Raw genomic sequence first — 23553 nt, forward strand, 5'->3', positions numbered from 1 at the left:
CAGAGACTGAGTGTGAGTCAGGGAGGGGCAGAGAGAGAGGGAGACACAGAATCCGAAGCAGGCTCCAGGCTCCGAGCTGTCAGCACGGAGCCTGACGCGGGGCTCGAACTCACAGACCGCGAGATCATGACCTGAGCCGAAGTCGGACGCTTAACCGACTGAGTCACCCAGGCGTGCCTATTTCTCTTTCCTTTGAAGCTCTGTGGCTTTGTGTACCTTTCCTATGGAGTTTAGTATTCTGTTTGGCATTAACGTTGTTCGAGGCCCTCTCTTAGCTCTCTGGTATTAGCAGCCTCTGGACTCATTTGCTAAGCAAGTATTGACCGAGTGCTTGCTACGTGCTAGGTAGGCACCCTTCTAGACACCGAAGACTCAGTGATGGCAGAACAAATTCCCTGCCCACATTTGAACTTGCAGCCCGGGAGGAAGCAGCCCAGACAGCAAACCCACCACCATAGCGAACCCACCAGAGATGTAATACAGTCACACAGTGATAGCAGCTGGGAAGGAAAGGATATCACTAGGTAGGGTGACGAAGGAGCTAATTCAGAAAATAATAACAAGCACTCACGGAGCAAGCCCCGTTGTCGTGATCGCTACCTTTAATTTGTCGGATCCTCACAATAATGCTATGAAATAAGCACCACTAGTAATCCCATTCTAGCGAAGAGAAGCCGAGGCCCAGAGTAGTTAGGGAGCTTGCCTGGGGTCACACAGGAGTCAACAGCAGAGTCTTGCAGTCTGGCTTCTGAGTCACGCTCTCAGCAAGCACCACCTGCACTTCCAAGGTCCGTCCTTCCCTCTCCTCGCGGCCACAACCATGCCTAGAGCAGGACCTTGGTGGTGGCAGGCCCTTGATGGACTATGTGGGTCACACGCCCGTGGGCTTCTTCCTCTAAAATGACTCCGGCGTCTGTCTGTCCCTTTTCCCCTCCCAACCCGCCACCCTAGATGAAGTCTGTAAGATCTTGGACTGGGACACCCGGCTTCTGCCTTTCTCAGTCTGGTCTTCCTGGTTTCCTGCATTTGAGCAGGTGCCCAGGCCTTGGGGGGGATTTGGCTCTATTGATGAGATGAAAACTAATGGGATACCCCCCCAGCCCTTAGGCTGATTCCAGGGAACCCCAGCAGGGTATGCGGGGGTCTGGTCAGAGGGGAGCCGGGCTGCTCAGCCTGGGGGCAGCGCAGGAAGGCCCAGCCAAGGCTCCGATGCAGGCAAGAGGCTGCAGGGCCCGTCTCTGCCTTGGAAGCTCATGGAATTGGGCTCTGCTGTGACCCTTGGAGTCCCTGGCTGCCACCTTGGACCCAAGTGCCATCTGACCCCGCCTTGTCCTACCACCCCTTTTCATCCTGCCCCGTCTCACCTAGATGTCGTGAGCCTTCCTTATTTTTGCCGTCTGGTAACGTGGATGGATAACCCTGAGGACCAGACAAGGGTTGAGGCTCCTCTTGGGCCAGTGATTCCCCGGTCTAAGGCTTCCCTGATCTGTGAAATAGGCCAATAATAGGGCTGCTGTAAGGATTCAACCAAATGACCGAGTACTGAGCCGAAGGCCTGGCTCCCTGTAGGTGCTCAATAAATGCTAAGTCCATCTCTGCTCCAAGAGTTCTCCAGGCTGGCACGTGCATGGGCTTCTAGGCCAGTCCTCCTGACACAAGTCCTGATCACGGTCACCGGTGCAGCAAACCCTCTTCTGGCCCCTGTGCACTCGAGAAGACGAAATGCAAATAACTGCCGTCGAAGGTTCCCATCAGCTTTCTCCTACATCAACCCCGCGGTCAGTGCCTCATTGTTCCCCCTCGTAAGGGATCTGAACTTTGGTCCCATCACCCATTCAAGAGGCTCCTCCCGCAATGGCCTATTTCTGCGTCCCGCTAACGGGATTTCACCTGTCTGCAGGACACGCGCCCCAGGGATCTGCATCCCTTCCAACGACCCACCTTTCGGGCCACAGCGCAGTCCCGGGAGCTGGTTTGGAGGGGTGGGCGCTCTGCGCATGGGTGACCATGTGACCCAGGAGGGCCAATCAGATTTGCTTCCCCAGGAATTTGGTCCTGGGGTGGAGTCAGGCGCCCCTGGGGGCTGTACTTAAACCTGGTCGTGGCTGCTGTGGACAGTCATCGCCTGTCGTGGGAGAGGCAAACCCAGCCCAGCACCTCCCTTTCCTCTGTTGCACAACACCTGTTCTCTTTGCCAGCGGTCTTATCATCCGTGCTGCACATATGAATGGGGCTCACCAGCTTCCGCCCCCCACCACCCCATGTGGATGGTTGCTAGTTCTTCTCTTACTTAGCACGGCCCTGGGCTCACAGGTGGAGGTCAGTTGTCGAATAAATGCACGAATGAATGTTGGGGAGAGACGTCCTAACACTAGCTCAGGGAATCGCTTGGAGAGTATGTTACATGCTGATTCCCTGGCCCCAGCTTGATTTAGCAGATCCCAGGTGGCACCCGAGAATCTGCTTTGTAACAAGATGTTGCAAACGTTCTGCTAGGGATGGTCTGAGGATCACGGAGACCAGGCAGCCGTGGACTCCCGGGTGTGGTAACGATACCGGGTCTCACGGAGCATCGCATGCAGCCCACGCACCAGGTCCCAAGCCTTTGTCCAGGTCCTTCCACACACTGTCTCACCCTGCCTGAGAGTCCCGTGAGGTGGCTGTCCTCTGCTTGGGCAGTGTTGAGCCATGGGCAGGTTAAGGGCTGGTCTGAGCTTTCTGGCAAGGGGTCCACAGAAATGCTCTGGCCCTTGGGCTCCTTTGAGCACCCTTTCGTTGTTGGGAGAAGTCTCCATATCTTGGGTCGGCTTCTCCTCTGGAAGCACCCAGGCCTTTGCCTTCCCAGCCTTCTTTGCCAATGGGGCACGTTTGTGGGACCCGCCAGTCAGATGTCCCACTTGGGCTTTGGTTTAGGGCTGGCAGACTCCAGGAAGCTGAATGGGCACAGGGCGCCTCTGGTTGGGAGGTCAGCGGAGACATCCGGCTCTCGGGGCACAGCCATGGCAGAAGCTCTAGAACCGCATGCAGCGTCTACGCTCCCGGGATGGAGCTGGGGGTCTCTGCCCGGCAAGAGTGGCACAGGGTGTTCACTGCGGCACCCCGTGGGCCGTGCTTTTGGCTGCAGAGCTGATGTTCTGGTCATTTGTTGCTGTATGAGGAACCACCCCCAAACCCTACAGGCTGAAAACAATGGCGAAATTTATTTTGCTTGTGAATCTGCCGTTTGGGCAGGACTCCACAGAGACGGTCGTTTTGCTTCCACCCAGCGTAGAGTGACTTGAAGGTGGGGGTCTGGGACCCTCTCAAGCTTGCTCACCTGCACAGCTGGCCGTTGCTGCCGACTTTGGCTGGGCCCTTAGCTGGGGCCAGGGCCAGAACACCTACGTGTGGTCTCCCATGCGGCTGCCTGGCTTCCTCACGCCATGGCGGTGGGGCGGGGGGTGGGGAGAGAGGGAGCAAGCAGGGCAGAAGCCCTGTCACCTAGCTTCAGATGCCATGCAGTCACTAAGGCCCACATTCGGGGAGGGGAATTAGACTCCGCCTCTGATCAGACAAATATCCAAGAATTTTCAGCCAGTTCTTAAAACCAGCACAGCTGACATATCTGGTTTCCTACCTTTCCTGGAGCTTCCAAGAAGTAACTAACTAATATATATATACATATATATATATGTATATGTATATATATGTATATGTATATATATAAAATATCATATATATTATATATATATTATGTATAAGAATATTATATTATATTATATTAATATTATATATACATAATATATGTATATGGTGTGTGTGTATAATGCAATATATTATATAATTATATATAGTATATATTATGTTCTATATATTTATATATTATTGTATCTATGTATACAATATGTATATAATTATATATAATATATTATATTATACTATATATAATAATCATTATACTATATAATAAATTACATATGCTATATACGATATTATATATAGTATGACATATAACTAATATAATTAATATATCTATATAAATATATATTTATTTTTTTTTTTAACGTTTTTTTTTTATTTATTATTTTTGGGACAGAGAGAGACAGAGAATGAACGGGTGAGGGGCAGAGAGAGAGGGAGACACAGAATCAGAAACAAGCTCCAGGCTCCGAGCCATCAGCCCAGAGCCTGACGCGGGGCTCGAACTCACGAACCGCGAGATCGTGACCTGGCTGAAGTCGGACGCTTAACCGACTGCGCCACCCAGGCACCCCAATATATATTTATATTTAAGCCATCTAAAGTGGTTTCTATTATCTTTATTCACATAGCTGGTATGGGTGGGGTCAGGCTGCACACCACGTCTGTCTGATGCCAAGATCTGTTCTCTGAAGCCTACATTGTTGAGCTCCAGGAGGGCACAAGAACAGAGCTCTTTAATAATAGAGCTATTAATGGAATTAATAATGGCCAATTAATTAACCAATCAAAACTCACACATGTAACGAGCACCTCCCATTTGTCAATCCCCGAAGATACCACAGTGAAACGCTTCCCTGCATTATGTGCACAGTCCGACGAGAGGTACAACAGGCGGTGGGGCTACCTGTAGTGATGGGTGCTAAAACAGGGAAATTTCAGAAACATAGGTGATATACCTAATCCAGATGAATTGGGGATTGAGGAAGTTGTCTTAGGGAAATAACATTAAATCTGGGACTTGATGAATGAGTATGAATGAATTAGGCTAGCGGTGGTGGGGGTCATGGCAGTGGTAAAAGAAAGCTCCAGCAGAGAGAGCAAGATGTGCAAAGGCCCTGGGGCAGGGAGAGCCCCCCCCCCCCCCCCCCCCCACACACTTAGAGGAGTGAAGGGAGTTCTATGTGGCTGGAGCACCATGGGTGAAGAAGGGAGAAGACAGACATGAAGTTGAAGATAAGAGTTGGGAGCAGGCCAAAAAGGGCCTTCAGTAGCCTGTCCCTAATTTAAGGGCAACCATGATGTTGGACGTCAGAAATACTTAAGGAAAAAGTAGAATTATTTGATAAAGTCAGGGACCCACATTTAAATTCCACATATTCAAATCATCATATCGGAATATCATTCCGAAACTGCCTCAATTGATGCCCATTCATTCATTCCACGTAAATTTCTTTGACAGCCTACTACGTTCCAGGCCGAACCCAGCTCAGTCTGAGAAAAGAATAGCCAGCATGGCAGTGTTTGTTTCTCTGTGACCCGTAAGGGGAATGTTGCTGTCTTCTCAACGGATGTTCCCGTCACCCTGCGGTCGGGAGGAGGTGCCAAATTAGTGCCAGCAGGGTGGTGACAAATGCCAACTGGCCAGGGTCACAGATGTGGTGCCATGAAGCTACCCAGGCCTTACCATCTTGGCTGTAAGCAGACGAAGCCAGCTGGCTGCCTTCTTGCTGTGGAAGCCCCAGAACATCAGCATTTCTCCATACTGAAAGGGAACAGCGAACAGGCTTTTGGATTGACGGCTGCAAAGAGGCAGATATGCATGAGAATTGAAGAAGGCCTGATGATGGGTGTAGACGTGTAGCCAGGCCACCCCCACCACGTCTTCCTGTTTCTAGTTGACTCTGCCATCAGGAGGTTCTGTGAGTTCCCGCTGGCAGGGCACCGTGGGAGAGGATGGCTGAATTCCTCTTTGCACAGATGCGTGCACGGGTCCCAGACCATCAGTTGCAGAAATGAGTGAGAATATAAGGCTAAAGCCCCAGAGTTTCATTGCTCGAGATCAAAATGGCCAGCACCTTTGGTTCGTTCAAACAAAGAAGGCCAACGCTGGTGGGCAGCCTAGTGAGGGGCTGGGAAACTGAGGTGTCTTCACCATGCAGGAGCTGATGTCCTGTCGCTGTGCCATGTGGCCCACCTGAGAGTCTCACGCAGTAGTTGCCAGTATATGCAAAGTGGGAACTGACCCATGACTTAAATGATGCAGAACAATAAGGGGAAATTCTTAGTCAGCTTGGGCTGCTGTAACACAGCAGATACCAACACGATACCACAGATGGAGTGACTTAACCAATGGGAAATGTATTTCTCACGGTTCTGGAGGCTGGGAAGTCCAAGATCAAAGTCCAGTCCAGGCAGGCCTCTTCCCTTGACTGTAGGTGGCTACGGTCTTGCTGTCTGTCTGCTTACATGACCTCTTCTTTGTGCACTCAAGAAAGGAGACAGAACAAGCTCTCTGGTGTCTTTTCCTCTTCTTATAAGGGCGATAATCCTATCATGGAGGCTTCACCCTCATGACCTCATCTGATCCTCATTACCTCCCAAAGACCTCATCTCCAAATGCCATCACATTGGGGGTTAGGGCTTCAACATATGAACTTGGGGGAGGGGGGTGGGGAAGACACAAACATTTAGCCCATTACAGCAATGGTGGAATAAGCTTGCTGGCCTGCATGAAGGTCAACCTGTAGGAACTCTCTTTTCATATTCGATCAATCATCTGAGAATTTGAGAAGATCATGTGGAATACAGGAGTGGACAGTTTTCGCCTTATTGAGTCCAAGAAGCTGGATAGATTTCATGGGTAAGCCTCAGGATCTCCGATGAAGTGGATGGAATTCAGAGGTTGCAAATATGACACCAGAAAAAAGCAAGTCAGCGTTTAAATATTACAAGATCTCACACAAAATTTTAGAGTTATGACTTCTCTTGAAGCATGGCAAAGATCTAGCTCAGTCTTGACATGTGACAATGGCTACAGCAGCAGCTGCCCACTGCTGGTCATTTTTAGCTTCCCCCACCCCCTGCTTTGATGGGGTTTCCTGGGGAGCCGAGTCTGAGATGGGAATTTGCAGTCAGGAGTTTTTTGGAGAGTGGTCTTAGGATCATCACTGGTAGTGGGGAGGAAGAGGGAAGGATTGGATGGGGAAGTGGAATCATGATGGGGCGGATCGGTCACAACCAAGGGCTCAGTCTATCCCACAGAAGGTAGGATGGTCTGTCTGGGTTGTTTTGCTGCAAGGGCGGGAGCCAGAATTTTACATCCCACATGGAACATTTCTGGATGTGGGCTGCCCCGGGAAGGGGCATGCCCTTGGTCAAGATAGCTATTTTTTTTCGTTGAGGGCAATCCCCAAAGAGTGAGTTGCTGAGAGCCACATCAGAGACCAGTGGGTCAGCTCTGCGGGGGGATCTGGGCAGCACAGCACGGCATCTATCACACCACCACCCCTTTCCTTCCTGAGCTGGAGCCATGAGCCACTTGTCATGAGCAGCTGTCCTTGTGCTGCTGTCTGTCTTATGATAGGAGCCTGTTTCTCTTTTACCTGAGTCTCCAGCAAAAGTGACAATGAAACTTCAGGGAAGGCCGCCTGTTTCAAAAAAAAAAATGGGAGAACACATCGGTCCCTTTGGGAGTGAAGAATGTTCATTCCCACGTGATTGATTTGCAAACACTCCACCCACTCCATTGGTTCCTATGACTTGCCTTCGCCCCTGTTAGCGTTGGGGTGCGTGACCCCTGGGAAGGCATGGGCAGAGCTGGAGTTAGGGGAGCCATTTTGCTCATGGGGTTCTCTTGGAAGGAACCTTTTCTTTTTAAATATTTATTTATTTTTGAGAGAGCACGAGCAGGGGTGGGGTGGAGAGAGAGGGGGACAGAAGATCCGAAGCAGGCTCTGCACTGACAGTGAGCCTGATGTGGGGCTTGAATCCATGAACTGTGAGATCATGACCTGAGCCAAAGTCGGATATTCAACTGACTGAGCCAGCCAGGTGCCCCTGGGAGGAGCCTTTTCAACAGGAGCCAGGCTTCTCTGACTACACTGTTCTTCGAATTTATGCCCAGGATGGACCAGACCTGGCGGGAAGGGCTTTTAAATGGAGTTCCTCTCGAGGCGTTGATTCTGCAGATCCCTGCAGTGGATTCTCTTAGTTCTCTATTGGCTCTACCAGAGCAGTGTCGTGTTGTGTACTTCTGCATAACGTATCCCTCCAAAATTCCATGACGGAAAGCAATAATAATGTATCAGTTCTCAGGACTCCGTGGTTTGGGAGGCCGGACAGGGCTCGACGCTGCCGAGCTGGGATGTCAGCTGGGATCACACGTGTGGCTACATTCACTTGGGAGCTTGACTGGGGCTGACATACCCAAGGTGGGTCCTCTCTGCATGGCTTCTCATCCTGCAGGAGTCTGGCTTAGGGCAAGGCAGCTGAGCATCGAGAGTGAAAACAGAGACGGTGAGACCCTTTAAAATCCAGATCTAGAGCTGGCAAGGGTAACCTGCCAACATGCTGTTGGTCAAAGCAACTCATAAGACCAACTCAGAGTCAAGGGGAGGCGAAACAGACCCTTCAGTGGAGGGACAGGAAGAATGGATGGCCATCTGAAATCACTGCAGCCACAATGCTTCCGTTCTATAGATGTCTGATGAACCACTATTAGAAGCAGATAAAGAAAAAGAAAGGCACGTAGCCATCCCCTGGGTCTGGAAGCACCTTTGGGAACCCTTTCTTATGCTTCGTGATACTGGCCATACATGCCCTGGCATAGGTATAGAAAGATAGACTGGCTGTCTCCAGGGAGGAGTTTTTCCAACAGACCCTGGGGAGGAATCCACAATTCTGTAAATTTCAGCATCAGGAGAGTTTGACGTTTAGCTTAACACCCCTATGCATAATTTCATTCAATTGCTCCCAGTTGTGATCATCATCATGGGCGTCACGTCATCATTACTGTCATCAGCAGTGCAGAGCCTTTATTAGGCACCTAATTGCATGTGGTGTGGTGCTGGGAGACGTAGAGCAGGTACAGGAAGGCACCGCGCGGGTCTGCATGGCTGGTGCCCGAGGCTGAAGCAGAGGAGCCAGAACTCACGGGGACGCCGGGCAGGCCAGCACCAGAAGTGAGAACGAGCACCCAAAGGCACGGCGACAAATGGCTTACGTGACGGGAGGCTCAGCGAATGCGACTTAGCGTCGGAGAACAGCCGCCCAGCATTTTGAGTTCAAGTTCTACTGCTTCTGCCGGTTATCAAGGGTCAAGGTCAGTGTGCAGAAAATTCACTCACGGAAATGGGCCGGGACAGATTCTGATTTCGCCGCAAGAAGCAGAAGCAGAGGCAGGACATAAATCTACAGAAAGAGGACGGTGAGATTCACAAACGGCCCAGCTCACGCATCCACATAGAAACATCGCGCAACGGGCGAGTGCTTGAGCCCAGAAATGTGAGACACCAATGCCAACATTCGGCCGTGCCAGACCAACCAATTTTGGGCAAACCAACTGCGGTACAAAGACTGGAGTGAAATTGTAATAAATCTATAGGGAAACAAAGACTTCCAGAAATCATCTACAAGTTCGGCAAATGACTGTGCGACCATCCAGGGAGGCGGTCACTCAGCCCCGGGGATCATGCGGTGAGTTGAGTGTTGGTGACTCATCCGGCTTCCGTGCACTGCTCGATGACCTTGGGCTCATTTTCTCACTGGTAAAGTGGAGATGACCACGCAGTTGCTACCCCACAAGATAAGATAACGTATGAGGAAGTGCTCGGGAAAGTGTAAAGCAAATAGAAACATTAATCTTCCGAGGGAGGAGTAAGCACATTTTAGCGGCAGTTGAGGTAAAGGTAAGTTCACAGAGAAACAGGGCAGGGAGGTGAATCACGTTTACCTCCGGAGAGTGTGCAACTTGTCCAAGAGTCTCTGTCCTCTGGGCTTCTCTGCACGTGAGAAACAGGTTCTGCTCCTCCTAGGGAGATTTCATGGCAGAAACAGATTTTCAGAAACTACCTGTTGCACTCAAATTATTCTTTCTTCCAAAGTTCACTTCATCTCTGCTCACTCTCCATCTCTCTTGAGTGCTTGAGTCTACCTTTTTGTAAAGTTTATTTATTTATTTTGAGAGAGACGGGGGCAGAGGGACGCGGAGAGAGAGAGTAAGTGATCACAGTAAGTGATTCCTGCCTGTTTCCAAAGACGGGGGACAAAAAGGAAGTGGTACAGTTCAGGAGCTCCGGGGGCTGGCCGGTGTCGGGCAGGACCGCTCCCTGTTGATGGTAGAGTTCCTTAAGGCGACTTGTCTCGTCGACACTCTTTCCCCGGGGGAGTTAATCTGATCCCGGGGCTTAAAATACCCATCTTTGTCCAGGTGACCCCTGAATTGATTTCCCCTCAGGTCACGATCTTACGCTTTGTGGGTTTGGGCCCCGCGTTGGGCTCCAGGCTGACAGCGTAGAGCCTGCTTGGGATCCTCTCTCCCAATCTCTATCTCTCTCTCTGGCCCTCCCCCGCTCTTTCTCAAAATGAATACGCTTAAAAAAAAGAAAAGAATATGTTAAATGCCATACACCCATCACACACATCCAACAGTTGCCAACATTTTGCCACACACAAGGGATCCTTGTAAGTGAAGGAAGTGTTCTCTATCTTGACTGTGGTGGTGGTAACATAACTGTATATGTTTGTCAAAACTAAGCAAATTAAAACAATTTTTTAATGTATTTATTTTTGAGAGAGAGAGAGAGAGAGAGAGAGAGAGAGAAGGGGGAGGGGCAGAGACAGAGGGAGACACAGAATCCGAAACAGGCTCCAGGCTCCGAGCTGTCAGCACAGAGCCCGTCGCGGGGCTCGAACTCACAGACCGCGAGATCATGACCTGAGCCGAAGTCGGACGCTTCACCAACTGAGCCACCCAGGCGCCCCACAACTAGTTAAACTTTAAAAAGGGAGAATTTTATTGTGTATAAATTGTGGATCAATAACACCGATTTCTTAGCTATCCGCCATTTTTGTTTTATTTACCCCTTTTAATACGCTAGAGTGTTTTTAAAGTAAATCCCAGACATCACATCAGTTAATCTCGAAATACCTCAGTATGTAACTCTAAGAACTGAGCACTTGCTCACAAAGCCACAAGCAATTATTTTAGCCCACAACACAGATCCAACTTCTTCGGTAATATGCTGGGTATACTATCCAGCCCATAATCACATGTCCCCTCTTGTGGCCAAAGTGTCTTTGTATTGTTGGTTTGTACAAGTCAGGATCCAGGCAAGGCCTCCACACGGCGTTTGGTTGTTACGGCTCTTAGGCGGCTTTTAATCTAGAGCGGTTCTCGTCGTTTTTCTTCTTTTAATCTCCTTCCCCTTGATTTGTTGCGCAACCCAGATTAGCGGTCCCACTTGTCTGTTTGCTTCCTTCCGGTGTCATTTACTTGTTACATTGCCAGTAGGTGGAAGTCAGCTGGAGGTTGGACTGGGTTCAGGTTCATGTTTCCGGGGCAAAGGATATTTCATGAGCGGTGCTGTGTGCGTTTACATTCGTGTGGGGGCACACGATACCTGGTTGTGAACAGATCTTTAGATTCCTTTTTTTTTTTAAGCTTATTTATTTGGGGGGCGCGGAGGAGCAGAGAGGAAGGGAGAGAGAGGGAGGATCCCAAGCAGGTGCGTCGCTGAAGCTCAGAGCCTGACGTGGGGTTGCATCTCATGAACCGTGAGATCCCGACCTGAGCCGAAATCAAGAGTCTGACCCTTAACTGACTGAGCCACCCAGGTGCCCTTGGCCTTGGGATTTTTGAAGCCAGTCCTTGGTGAGGAATGGAACACATGTGGGCATAGCTATCAGATATGAGAACAAGCATAATGAGGTAAAAACAGGCTCTTTGTTTCTGAAATAAAAAAGGAGGTTCCAGGCTGTGGGGAGAGATTAATCGGAGAAATGGGTGCACAATATTTGTGGTTCCTGGGAGAAAAGCACTCTGCACCCCTCTCCCTTGCCAGCTGAATCTGGGTGGAGGGTAAGGAAAAGGTTTGTGGAATGAAAGAATAGAGAAAGCTTGGGCCATGCTCTAGACAGATCCTAGAGACGGGGCAAGATCCCAGACAGAAAATGAGATGCTGGGGTCCAGGGGGTTTCGGCCTCAGGAGCCTCGCAGACACCCCTGCAGGCCAAGTGCTACACGGTGACCAGGTGTGCGTTCCCTCCTTCCCTGTCCCCGTGGAGCCACATGAGCCTCGTGCCCTCCTGGAAATCAGAATTAACCCTGCCGAAAATTTAGCCAAAAAATGGACTGAGCTGCCCTCCTGCCAGTTGAATGGGGTCTTGAAGGAGAGTTTAGGTGATGTTACTTTTGTCATCATGAGGAATTTGACTGGCTTTTGTTTCTGGTTGTGAGAGGGAGGCTCTAAGTCCTTGGGATTTCCCGAGTAACAGGAAGGGTTTCCTGAGTTTATACTAACTGATGAGGTGATTCAGGATGGGGACTGGTCACCAAAAGCCCAGGCATGGACTTGGAGGGTTGGGTTTTGGGCAAGCCTGACCTCTGGGGGTGGGAGGGAAGCTGGAGATGGGCTTCAAACATGGCCAATGAGTCAGTCAATTGTGCCTAGGCAAGAAAACCTCAATGGAAAGCTCTGGACATCGAGGGCGGGTGGAGCCTGCTGGTTGGTGATGCCAGCATCAATGTGCTAGGGGGGTGACGCACCTGATTCCGTGGGGAAAGAGCACAGAAGTTCTGGATTTGGGACCTCTCAGACCTCGGCCTATACGTATGTTCATTTCACGGCTCCTAGTTTGTATCTTTTATAACAAAACCCTAAGTAGAGCACTTTCCTGGGTTCAGGGAGTTAATCCTAGCGAGTTACCAAACCTGAAGGGGCCACGGGGACCCTTGAATCTGTCGCTAGTCAGTAGGAAGTGCAGGCAGCTGGTGTCCCAATTGTCACCACAAAAACAAAGTTTCGCACTCACAGATGAGACCCAAGTACCGCATAGGGTCGGGTGTCGAGAAGTGGAAGCAGGTAAAGCAGTTTCCACAGAGCTTGGGATGCAGAGGATCCTGGGTAAGTGTCCGCGTTTATTGTTTTACTGTTAATATAGTTTTGGGGCAAAGCCTTGACGTACGACTCTTCCCTCAGGTCAGTTCGAGGTCTTTCCCTCCACCACATCACCTTCCTTTTCCCAGTGACAGAAGGGGTGGGCGAGGAGGCAGGAAGCACTCTTGAAAGATTCATCTTCAGCCCTTGTCTTTCTTTCACGGCCATCCATTCATTCAGTTAATAACTTATTCGCAAACCGTGTCTACTGTGTGCCTGGTACCATCCGAGGCCCTGGGATGTAAAAGTTACCGTGTTCCCGGAGCTCACTCAGTTACCCTGAGTGCGTCAGGGGTAGGGAGGGGAGACCGACTACACAGGAAACACATGATATCCTAGGTAAGAAGGGGAGGGGTGTCATGGGGTAAAATGGCGCAGGGTCTGGGGGATGGGAGTGCTGGGTGGAGGTTACAATTTTAGGTGGGGGAGGTCGGGGCAGGCCCACTGAAGAAGCATCTCCCGAGCAAAGATGGAAGGAGGTGAGGGAGTGAGTCACGAGGATGTCCCGGGATGGGTGCTCCAGGAAGGAAACAGCCTTGGCGTGTCTGAGGAACACGGGAGGCTGGTGTTCAGGGAGAAGAGTCGGGTGGGGGAGAGTTGTAGGTCCCGGATGGGGTCCAAGAGGGACAGAGGATGGGGTGCGGACAGGAGCAGATCTTGTAGGGCCTCAGGGCATTGCAGAGACTTTGGCTTTGACTCTGAAAGCAGTAGGGGAATCCCTGGAGGGGTCAGAGCAGAGCGGCCTGGATCTGACTAGGTTTTTAAGGAGACATTCTGACTGCTGTGTTAACATACATTTTGACTTGGAACGCCTGGGTGGCTCAGTCAGTTAAGTGTCCAACTTTGGCTCAGGTCAAGATCTCGTGGTTCTTGAGTTCGAACCCCGCATCAGGCTCTGTGCTGATGGCTCAGAGCCTGGAGCCTGCTTCGGATTCTGTGTCTCTGTCGCTCTCTGCCCCTCCCCTACTCACACTCTGTCTCTCTCTCGCCTTCAAAAATAAATAAACATTAAAAAAAAAAAAAAAAGGAAAAAGAACAGACTGTGACTTGGGACACCAGGTGAGACAACGATAAGAATCCAGACACCCGGCATCATAGGTAGATCTGGCGGCCGTGGAGGTGTGAGAAACGATCATATTCTGCATATACTTTGAAGTTTAGGATTTGCTGGCAGTTGGATGCGAGGTAAGGGAGAAGAGTCAAAAGTGCCCCCAAGGTTTGGGCCTGAGCCACAGTTGCCCCCCACTGAGGAGGGAAAGAGGGCAGAGACCTTTTAGGGACCATCTGCTGGTCCCATGGCGTCCTGCCAGCTCTGTTGTCCCCAGGTGGGTTTATCACTTTTTGTTTCTACCAGAATAGCCCCATGTGTTCCAGCCTTTGGTGGAACTTCCCAAAAAAGAGCTCTGGCTTTAATCTTACAGACAAATCAGCTGCTCTGCATAGGACACGCTTGATTTGTCCATGGAGAGCTCCCTCGGAAGTCATTTATTTCGAGTGTTTGCTTAGGAAAGGGGGCAGCTAGCTTGAGAAGAGGGTGGGAGATGGTGAACATCCTCAAGTGCAGAGCTAGATCTAGATTTGTCTTAAGAGTGCTGGGGCAACCAGGGGTGCCTGGCTGGCTCAGTCGGTTAAGCGTCGGGCTTCGGCTCAGGTCATGATCTCGCGGTTTGTGAGTTCGAACCCCGAGTCCGGCTCTGTGCTGACAGCTCAGAGCCTGAAGCCTGCTTCGGATTCTGGGTCTCCTCCTCTCCCTGCCCCTCCCTGCTCACGCTCTGTGTGTCTCTCTCTCTCAATAATAAATAAACATTAAAAATATATATATAAAAAAGAGAGGGCTGGGGCAACCATTATCCATATTTGCACCCTTCAATACAATAGAGTTCTTTTAATTTAATTTTAAAATTAAATTTAATTAATTTTAATTTAATTTTAAATTAAAATTTAATTTTTAATTTTTAATTTAATTTTAATTTAATTTAATCGATGGTTGTATGACCTTGGTTACATTATGTGATCTTCCCAGGCTTCAGTTTCCACAGCTATAAAATGGGGATAATACCAGGGACGCATAATACATATACATAATATGTATACATAATACATAATACATAAACATTAAAAAAAAAGAGCAAGATTTAAAAGAGATGGGAAATATTAGCAGTCGCTGTCTGAGGGAGTACATACGAGGATTTTATGAATAATTCATATTTGTTCTCGGTCAATGGTTCTTATAATAGGCAAAATAATATTTGTTATTTTGACTCTTTCCACCATTCCCTGGAAAAGGGCTGTTCCCTTTCATATATGATAAGTATATGTATACACACATACATGTACATACACATGTATATTTACACATGCATATGCACACACACCTATACGTATATTTAACATGTACATTAAATGTACATGTAAAAACTACTTTTAGTTTTCCATCCTTTGGAGTTGAGCTCTCTCCTTTTACAGTGATTCTGTTTCAGTGATAAATAATGACAAGGTAATTTTCCTTTTTTATTTGAAAATACACTTGACATATAACATGATGTAAGTTTAAGGTATACATGTTGTCTTGGTACATTTATTTATGGCAATATGATTACCATCATAGTATTAGCTAACACCTCTATCATATCACGTATTTACCATTTATTTTTTGGGGTGGGAAGAATTCAGATCTAGTCTCTTAGCAAGTTTGATGTTTATAACACAATATTGTCCATAATCACGATGCTGTGCGTTAGATTTCCAGCACGTATTTGTCTGCAAGTTTCAAGGTCGTACCTTTAAATGACATCTCTCCCCCCCCCCCCCACCCCCAGTCCCTGGTAACTCTTTTTCTCTTAAGTCCATCCCTCCTGACTCTAAAAATATTATATCCATTGGACTGATTTCCAAGGTCATTTTGGAATGCATTTGGAAATACAGGCTCAGCATTTGTGAAATGGTTTTGCTTGCTCAAGTTCCAGGCTAAAGACGGGTTATGTGACATCACTGTGTGCTCCCTTTTGGAAATCTGCTGATGACCCCTTTAACAGGACAACTTGAGTCTTTCGGAGAGCCTTTGGGAGCCCACTAAAATGTCCAGGCCTGCTGACTTATTTTACTATTCGGATCATTGCCACTTATTTGAGTACTATTTACATAGTAACAATGTAGGTACTCAATTGTCTTTTGAGATTACAATCAAGGTTTACATTTCCAGAGACTTTAAAATCATTCTGAACCACAGAATTTCCAAATTGTGCAGAAAAGGTGTAGAATGAAAACCTTAACAAGTGGTCACAGCTAAAAGCATCCTACCGACCAAACATGGAAGATGTTCCTTAACTCCAACACAGCATCATCCGAAGTAAAAGCATCTGTGTTTACTCCCCCTGATTCACATTTTGTGCTAAACTTCTTGAAGTGATGGAACTCTGTTAGAAATTGGTTATTAACATCTTCCGTTACGCTTGTTTCTAAAAACCATTTTTCCAAGAGGGTTTGATTATTTCCCATGGTGTGGAGCCACAGAGGGAAGCATTGTCTTTAGGATTGCTTTTGCTATTTTTTCTTTTTAATCAGTAGAAAAAGTCATGGGAATAGTAATGGAATTTATCATTACTCATTTTTGGTGGCTTAGAGTTTGCATTTGCAAAGTATTGAGGAAGCGGCAAAGAACACTTTAAAAATTTATTTATTTCTTTATTTTAAGAGAGAGAGAGAGAGAGAGAGAGAGCAAGCAGAGTAGGGCTGAGAGAGGGAGGAGAGAGGGAATTTCAAGCAGGCTCCGCACTGTCGGCACAGAGCCCGGTGTGGGGTTCGAACCCATGATCCGTGAGATCATGATCCGAGCCGAAATCAAGAGTCAGACGCTTACCCAACTTGAGCCACCCAGGCGGCCCGCCAAGAACATTTTTGAACATGGGTGCCATGCATATTATACTTCTTGGCTGGGATATGTGTGTGACATCCGTGTCCTAAGAGGGTAGGACACCAACCTTGTGAATTGTATGCTTCGTTTTTTTCTAAAATTTCTATTTCGTTTCAATTAAATTTTTCCTAGGACCGCCTAATGAAAACACCTGACAGTGGACAATTTCAAACGTAGTTTTGAAATTCAGCTTCTAAAGTAGAGAGAACAGTTCTATGAATGCCTGTGTTCCCATCAGCCAGCTTCAACAGATACCCATCCACACGTGGCTAGTCTTCCTCTATCCATGCACCCAGTCTGCTGAGTGTTTTGAAGCAAACCCACACATTAGATTATTTTACCCGTAAATACTTTAGAATGGAAAAATGGAAGAACTTCAAAACACACACACGATGAAATAGGACAAAGGAAACGTATTTTGGATCCTGGCTCGGGGACTAGTGCTGATTCCAGCATCATTTTTTTTTTTAATTTTTTTTTAACATTTATTTATTTTTGAGACAGAGAGAGACAGAGCATGAATGGGGGAGGGTCAGAGAGAGGGAGACACAGAATCTGAAACAGGCTCCAGGCTCCGAGCTGTCAGCACAGAGCCCGACGCGGGGCTTGAACTCACGGAGTGCGAGATCATGACCTGAGCCGAAGTCGGACGCTTCACCGACTGAGCCACCCAGGCGCCCCTCCAGCATCATTTTATCACTCTCTGTTGACTTGCATCTTGGGGCAGCCTTGCCCCAGTCAGTAAGCGGGCATAGGTTAGCTATTGTTTGTAAATTCTGGGCTTGTATTTTGAAAGGCGGATTTATTTATTCGACAAAAATTTGCCAATTCCTACTCTGAGCTAGGAGTGTGCTAGGCCCCGGGGACTCAGAGGTGGCCTGGAGCTGGGAGAGAATCAAGCAGATCAGCCTCGTTAAGCTCGTTGGCCGCGGTGGGTTTGGGAACATCTTGCTTACAATTTAAAAATGCACCTTGATCCTGGTCAGATTGCAAGTGTTGAGTATGAATTAATTGATATACATAATATACAGCCCATTTCACACGTCTATGGGTTTATCACACACAAAAAAATCCAGACCAAAGATGTCTTCCTTTTTTATTTTATTAAAAAAAAATTTTTTTTTTTATTTTTTTAAATGTTTATTTTTGAGAGAGAGAGAGAGAGAGAGAGAGCGAGCAGGGGAAGGGCAGAGAGAGAGGGAGACACAGAATCGGAAGCAGGCTCCAGGCTCTGGGCGGTCAGCACAGAGCCTGACGCGGGGCTCGAACTCACGGACTGCGAGATCATGACCTGAGTTGAAGTTGGACACTCAACCGACTGAGCCACCCAGGCGCCCTGTCTTCCTTTTTTAAAAAAGTTTATTATTTAGAGCATGTGTGTGTGCGTGTGTGATGTGTGTGTGTGTGTGTGTGTGTGTGTGTGTGTCTGCACGTGGGGGAGGGGCAGAGAGAGAGAGAGAGAGGAGAGAGAGAGAATCCCAAGCAGGCTCCACACTGTGAGGGTAGAGCCCAACAGAGGAGCTCAATCCCACAAACCGCGAGATGATGGCCTGAGCCGATATCAAGGGCCGGATGCTTAACCGACCGAGCCACTCAAGAGCCCCCAAACTGTCCTTCCTGACGCATGCAACTCCAGTTAAAATTAAAAGGCCGGAACTATTTCCCTTCAGTGTCCTCCCCAAACAGCACACACCCCGTCTCTGGTTGGAGAGCAGGAACCGTTACAATGAATTCTGTTCTTGGAAGCCAGGGAGGAGCCAGAGAGGGAACACGGAGAGGGGAGGGATGGGGGGGGGAGGGGTGGGGAGGAGGGGAAGGCGGTGGGAGGGTGCCAGCAGCCACCCGGATTTGGGCATGAAGTGACTGAAAAGTTGTCGCATGCCTGTCACGTGCACACACACACACACACACACACTCACACACACGCAGTCTTTCTGAGGTTCCGTTTTTATTGGCCCCAGGGCAGGTGGGTGGTGGCAAGAGCCCTCTCAAGCAGAGGGCCCTCACTCTTTCCCCTGCTTTCCTGTCCCTCTGTTCCTCCCCCTGGGTCCCTGGCACGGGGGGATAAGGCCCGGATCCGGGTTAGAAGCTGCCGCTGCCTGGCCTGGACAGTGGAGAGATGACCAGTTCCTGGGGCTTCCCTCTCCCTCCTCCTTTTCCTTTTCCCTGGGCTGGGGTCTCGGGGCTCGGTGGGCTCCTGGCTGTGCGCAGCCACGGGCTCAACCCCCAGGGGCCTCGGGCAATAGGCTTGGGCCTGAGCTGCTGAGCCGCTTAATTAGCGCTGGTCCCCAGAAAGCCCCATCTGTTCCCGGCACACACACTGTGCCGCCCCAGTCCGCCCCCTCCCTCACTCCCAGACCAGGCAGGATTCCTGTCCTCTTGCCCGGCCATCCCTGGAGATGTTTCCTCCTTAGGGGCCTTGTCACAGGGCCACGAGTCCGGGTTAATCCTGCTCTCTAGCCTGTCTACAGGACAGGCAGGATGGGTGGGAGGGACCAGGGGAGAGGCAGCTCTCTTTGGACCCTCGGCTGCCCGCAGACCCTGCGGCCACCTCCCTCCTTCGTGAAGAGCAGGCACAGCCCCCGTGAGGACAGTCTGATGGCAATCCTGTAGTCTGGGTTGGGATCCCCCGAGGCAAAGCCCGAGAGCTGCGCTTGGGCGTAGGTGGTTTATGTGGGGGGTGTGGGGCTCCAGGAAGCAGGGGTGAGGGAGAAGGAGTTGCAAAACAGAGAGGGAGGAAATAAATGCCAGCGAGAGACTTGTTATTAAGATTTTGCTCCTGCAGGTGAGAAGGTCTTTAAGAAAGTTCTTTCCCCGGCAGCTGGGATCCTGCAGGTGAGAAGGTCTTTAAGAAAGTTCTTTCCCCGTGTGGGTTCAGAATGGGTGAAGTCTTTCTGGGCGCCTCCGTCATCACCCAGAGGGCAGGGGAGGGTCAGGGGACTCTAGGGAAGCCCCGAATTGCATCATAATGGTTCTAATCCAGACAGTGGGTCGAGATTCTCTCTCCTACCTAAAGTGACTTAAACTCACCCAATTTAGCAAATATCGGTTGAATGCGTCCTACTGTATGTAGTGGAATCTTAACGTATCCGTAGGCATGTTGCTGTTTTAAGAAGCACCAAGAAGAAAAGCTGCCGACTAAACCATAATACACTATCAAATGCAAGACACTCTCCTAGTTCGGAGATGAGAAAGTGTGAAAAGAAAGTGGGTTTTGGGGTAGGCACAGTGTCCGTTACACCTTAGTGGTAGGGGGGATTGAGATATAGAAACTGCCTTTGCGGGGCGCCTGGGTGGCTCAGTGGGTTGAGCCTCCGACTTCAGCTCCGGTCATGATCTCACGGTTCACGGGTTTGAGCCCCATGTCCGGCTTTGCGCCTATAGCATAGAGCCTGCTTTGGATTCTCACATCTCCCTCTCTCTCTGCCTCTCCCCTGCTCACACTCTGTCTCTGTCTCTGTCTCTGTCTCTCTCTCTCTTAAAAAGAAATAAACATTAAAAAAGAGAAGAAACGGCCTTTGCTCTTGGGAGAGGAAATGGCAAAGGAGAAGAGGATGAGGGGGAAAAATCAAGTGCCTCAGCGCACAGAGGAGGGAGAGAATAGTGCTGGTGGGGAGGAGTCAGGGGGGCCTTCCTGGAAGAGGGGTGGTATGTGAGCTGGGCTCAGAGGAAATCGGGGTTTGGACTACTGGGGATGGGGGAGAAAGACACCCCGTGCAGTGGAAACAACACGGAAAAAGGCTCGGCCTGTCCTAGAAATGCAGTGGTCGTACTTGTCTGGAATGTAGGGTTTGTGGGTGAGCGGAAGAAAAGAGCTGAGAGTCAGGACAGCAATGAACATACCGTTTGGCCCAGAAATGTCACTCCTAAGTGTTTCTTCCAGAGAAACTCCTACTCTAGTGCTCCGGGAGACAAATGTATCGGCGTTGATAGCAGCCCTGTGAGTGGCAGCAAAAAAATGAGGATGCCTGTTGGTGAGAGAAAGATCAGGAAGGGTCTCTTGTTCAGATTGTTTCTTTAGGAAAATCAAGCTGGGGAAGGGGGGAGGAGGGAGGCCGGAGCGGGAGGCCTTCAGGGACTCGTTCAGACCAGAGGCACTGAAGCCACACGGTGGCGGTGACAACAGGGAGGAGGGAGCAAGAATGGATGCCACCATGGGGGAAAGGCGACAGGACTTGGTGACAGGGAAGGAGGTGCCAGGAGCAGACTGGACACTTAAAAGACAAAGCAAGCCCGCCCTCATTTTCTTTAAGAGAGAGAGAGAGAGAGAAAGAAGATGACTGATCTGGTCTTGCACGCGAAACCCTCCAGGGCTCTGCGTCTTTCAATCAATCGGCTTCTGTGACCTGGTTCTTCGGTTTCTCTTCTCCTCGCGCCTCCTTCGTTAGTTTCTCTGGCCTCTGAGCCTCCGGGTAGCCGAGGGCCCTGCCTTTGGGTCAGGAGGCTCCTCGCTTTGTCCACACACCCGCCCTGGGGCTTCTCATTCTGTCCCCTGAGCTCCACCTCAGGCCTGACCGCTCCGCAGACCTCCTCCCACATCTTGTGACGGTCCCGCAGTCCTTTTTCCATTTAGCATGTCGCTAACGAAGCCCCTTATGGTTCCAGTGCCCATCCCCAGGGGGACATGGCGCCACCACCCAGGCTATTACCCACTCCAGAAACTGGTCTTCCTTTCACTTCCCCTGTCTGGCCAGCTTCCTGGAACCCGCCCCCGCTTTGTGCCCCTTCTCGAACTCTCTTGGCTCCCCTCTGGGCCCTGGGTGTTGCTGCGACCACAGCTCTAAGGTGTGTCCCGACGGGGCAGGGGGTACCACTTGCTTTCAGCTCAAGCCACTTGGGTACCATTTGCTTAGCCATTCTGGCTCCCGTGTAAGCTTGGAATTTCAAGAAACATAACATTCTTTCGGAAGAACCTTGACCAGTAGGAGGTGGGAGGTGATGGGTAAGTGTTTCCTCCATCCGTGTTCCGAGTGGATGGCTCTGGGGTCCCTACACACTCCTTCGAGGGCCCCCCGGGGATCTGGGCCCCACTGCCCACTCTGGGAACCAGCCCAACGACACCCCCTTGACCTGACTCCTCTCCTCTCCCCAGCTCCCCCACCCCCCACCCCCAGCCACTGCTGTTTCTGGGATCCCTTCTGAAACTGCCTGCCCAGTAAGTGCTTGTCACAGGCCCTGCTTCTGGGAGGAGTTCAAGTTCGACGCCCCTGAAAGATCCCTGAAACCCTTCCTCTCCATCCAGCGTACTTCCTCGCCCCCAGCCTCGCTGTGGCTGGTCGGACCGTGCTACAGCCCACCGCCTCTCCTGTTCTATTTGAATCCATCCCCCACATCTTAGCCAAGATGATCTCTATTGAGCGAAAACCTGTCTTTGTTACTCCTTTGCTTTAAGTCCTTGAGAAACATCCCAACGCCTGGAGGCACAATTCTAAGCTCACTGCCCCAACGTGCCTCCCAGACCCGCCTGCTAGTTTCCTCTTCTTGACTCGGCTGCTAATTCTTTTTTTTTTTTTTTAATGTTTATTTATTTTTAAGAGAGAGAGAGAGAGAGATAAAGAGAGAGAGAAGGAGTGGGGGAAGGGCAGAGAGAGAAGGGGACAGAGGATCCAAAGCATCCCGATGTGGGGCTCGAACTCACGAACCATGAGATCATGACCCGAGCTGAAGTTGGGCGTTTAGATGACTGACACACCCAGGCACCCCTCTCGTCTGCTAATTCTAAACTGCTTTCTGTTTTCTTGCACGTGCTACACTGTTTCGCATTCTGGTGCTTTTGCTCTTATGCTTGCCTGGATGCTGCTGTCTTCTCTGGCCTGATCTTACCATGTTCTTTAAGACTTGGGCAATAACCTGCAAACCCCCCCCACCCACCCACCCACCGCGCCCCTGCCAACCCAGAGCTCTGTTCCTCCCCACTGCAGGGCAGGGCTCCCTTGATCTGAGTTCCTCCGGGGGAGGAACCACATCTCTTTGCCTTTACCCACCACCACTGTGTCTGGTATCTTTTTGGACTAAGTCCTCAATGAAATCACCATTGATACAAACTCTGTGTCATAGTGCTTGGTCCCATGGACTTTGTACTGGGCTGCTGGGAAGTCTTGGGAGGAAGGGCTGGGAAAGGTGTCCTCGGCTGCCAGGGGGAGGAGAGGATTGCACCTGCCCTGTGTGGGTGCCTTGCTTTACATGAACACCGCCCTCATCATCCGGGCCTTTGTCTAGCTGGCTCCTTTCTTCCTTTTCCAAAAAATTTTAAAGGTCATTTATTTCTTCTGAGACAGAGAGACAGAGAGAGAGAGAGAGAGAGAGAGAGAGAGAGCATGAGCAGGGGAGGGGCAGAGAAAGAATCCTAGGCAGACTCCGCCCTGTTAGCACACAGCCCGCTGCAGGGCTTGAACTCATGAACCATGAGATCATGACCTGAGCTGAAACCAAGAATCTGACGCTTAACCGACTGAGCCACCCAGGAGCCCCTCCTCTCATCCTTTTCAAAAACAGCAACCAACCCCCCCGCCCTGCCAGTACCAAAATGCGTATTAGTTTTGCCATCACAAGGTACCACAAACTGAGCGGCTTAAAACAACAGAAATTTACAGTCTCACACTCTAGGAGTCTCAAAGTCCAAAATCCAGGTGTTGGCAAGGCCATGCTCCCTCCAAAGGGTCTATGGGATGATCTGTCCTTGTCTCTTCCAGCTTCTGATGGTGGCCAGCAATCCTTGGGGTCCCCTGCCTTGTCGTTTTATCTTCCCAATCTCTGCTTCTATGGCCATGTGGCCATCTTCCCTCTGTGTAACTGTGTGTCTCC

The sequence above is a fragment of the Panthera uncia genome, chromosome C2, assembly GCF_023721935.1.
Source record: "Panthera uncia isolate 11264 chromosome C2, Puncia_PCG_1.0, whole genome shotgun sequence".
Taxonomy (NCBI): Eukaryota; Metazoa; Chordata; class Mammalia; order Carnivora; family Felidae; genus Panthera; species Panthera uncia.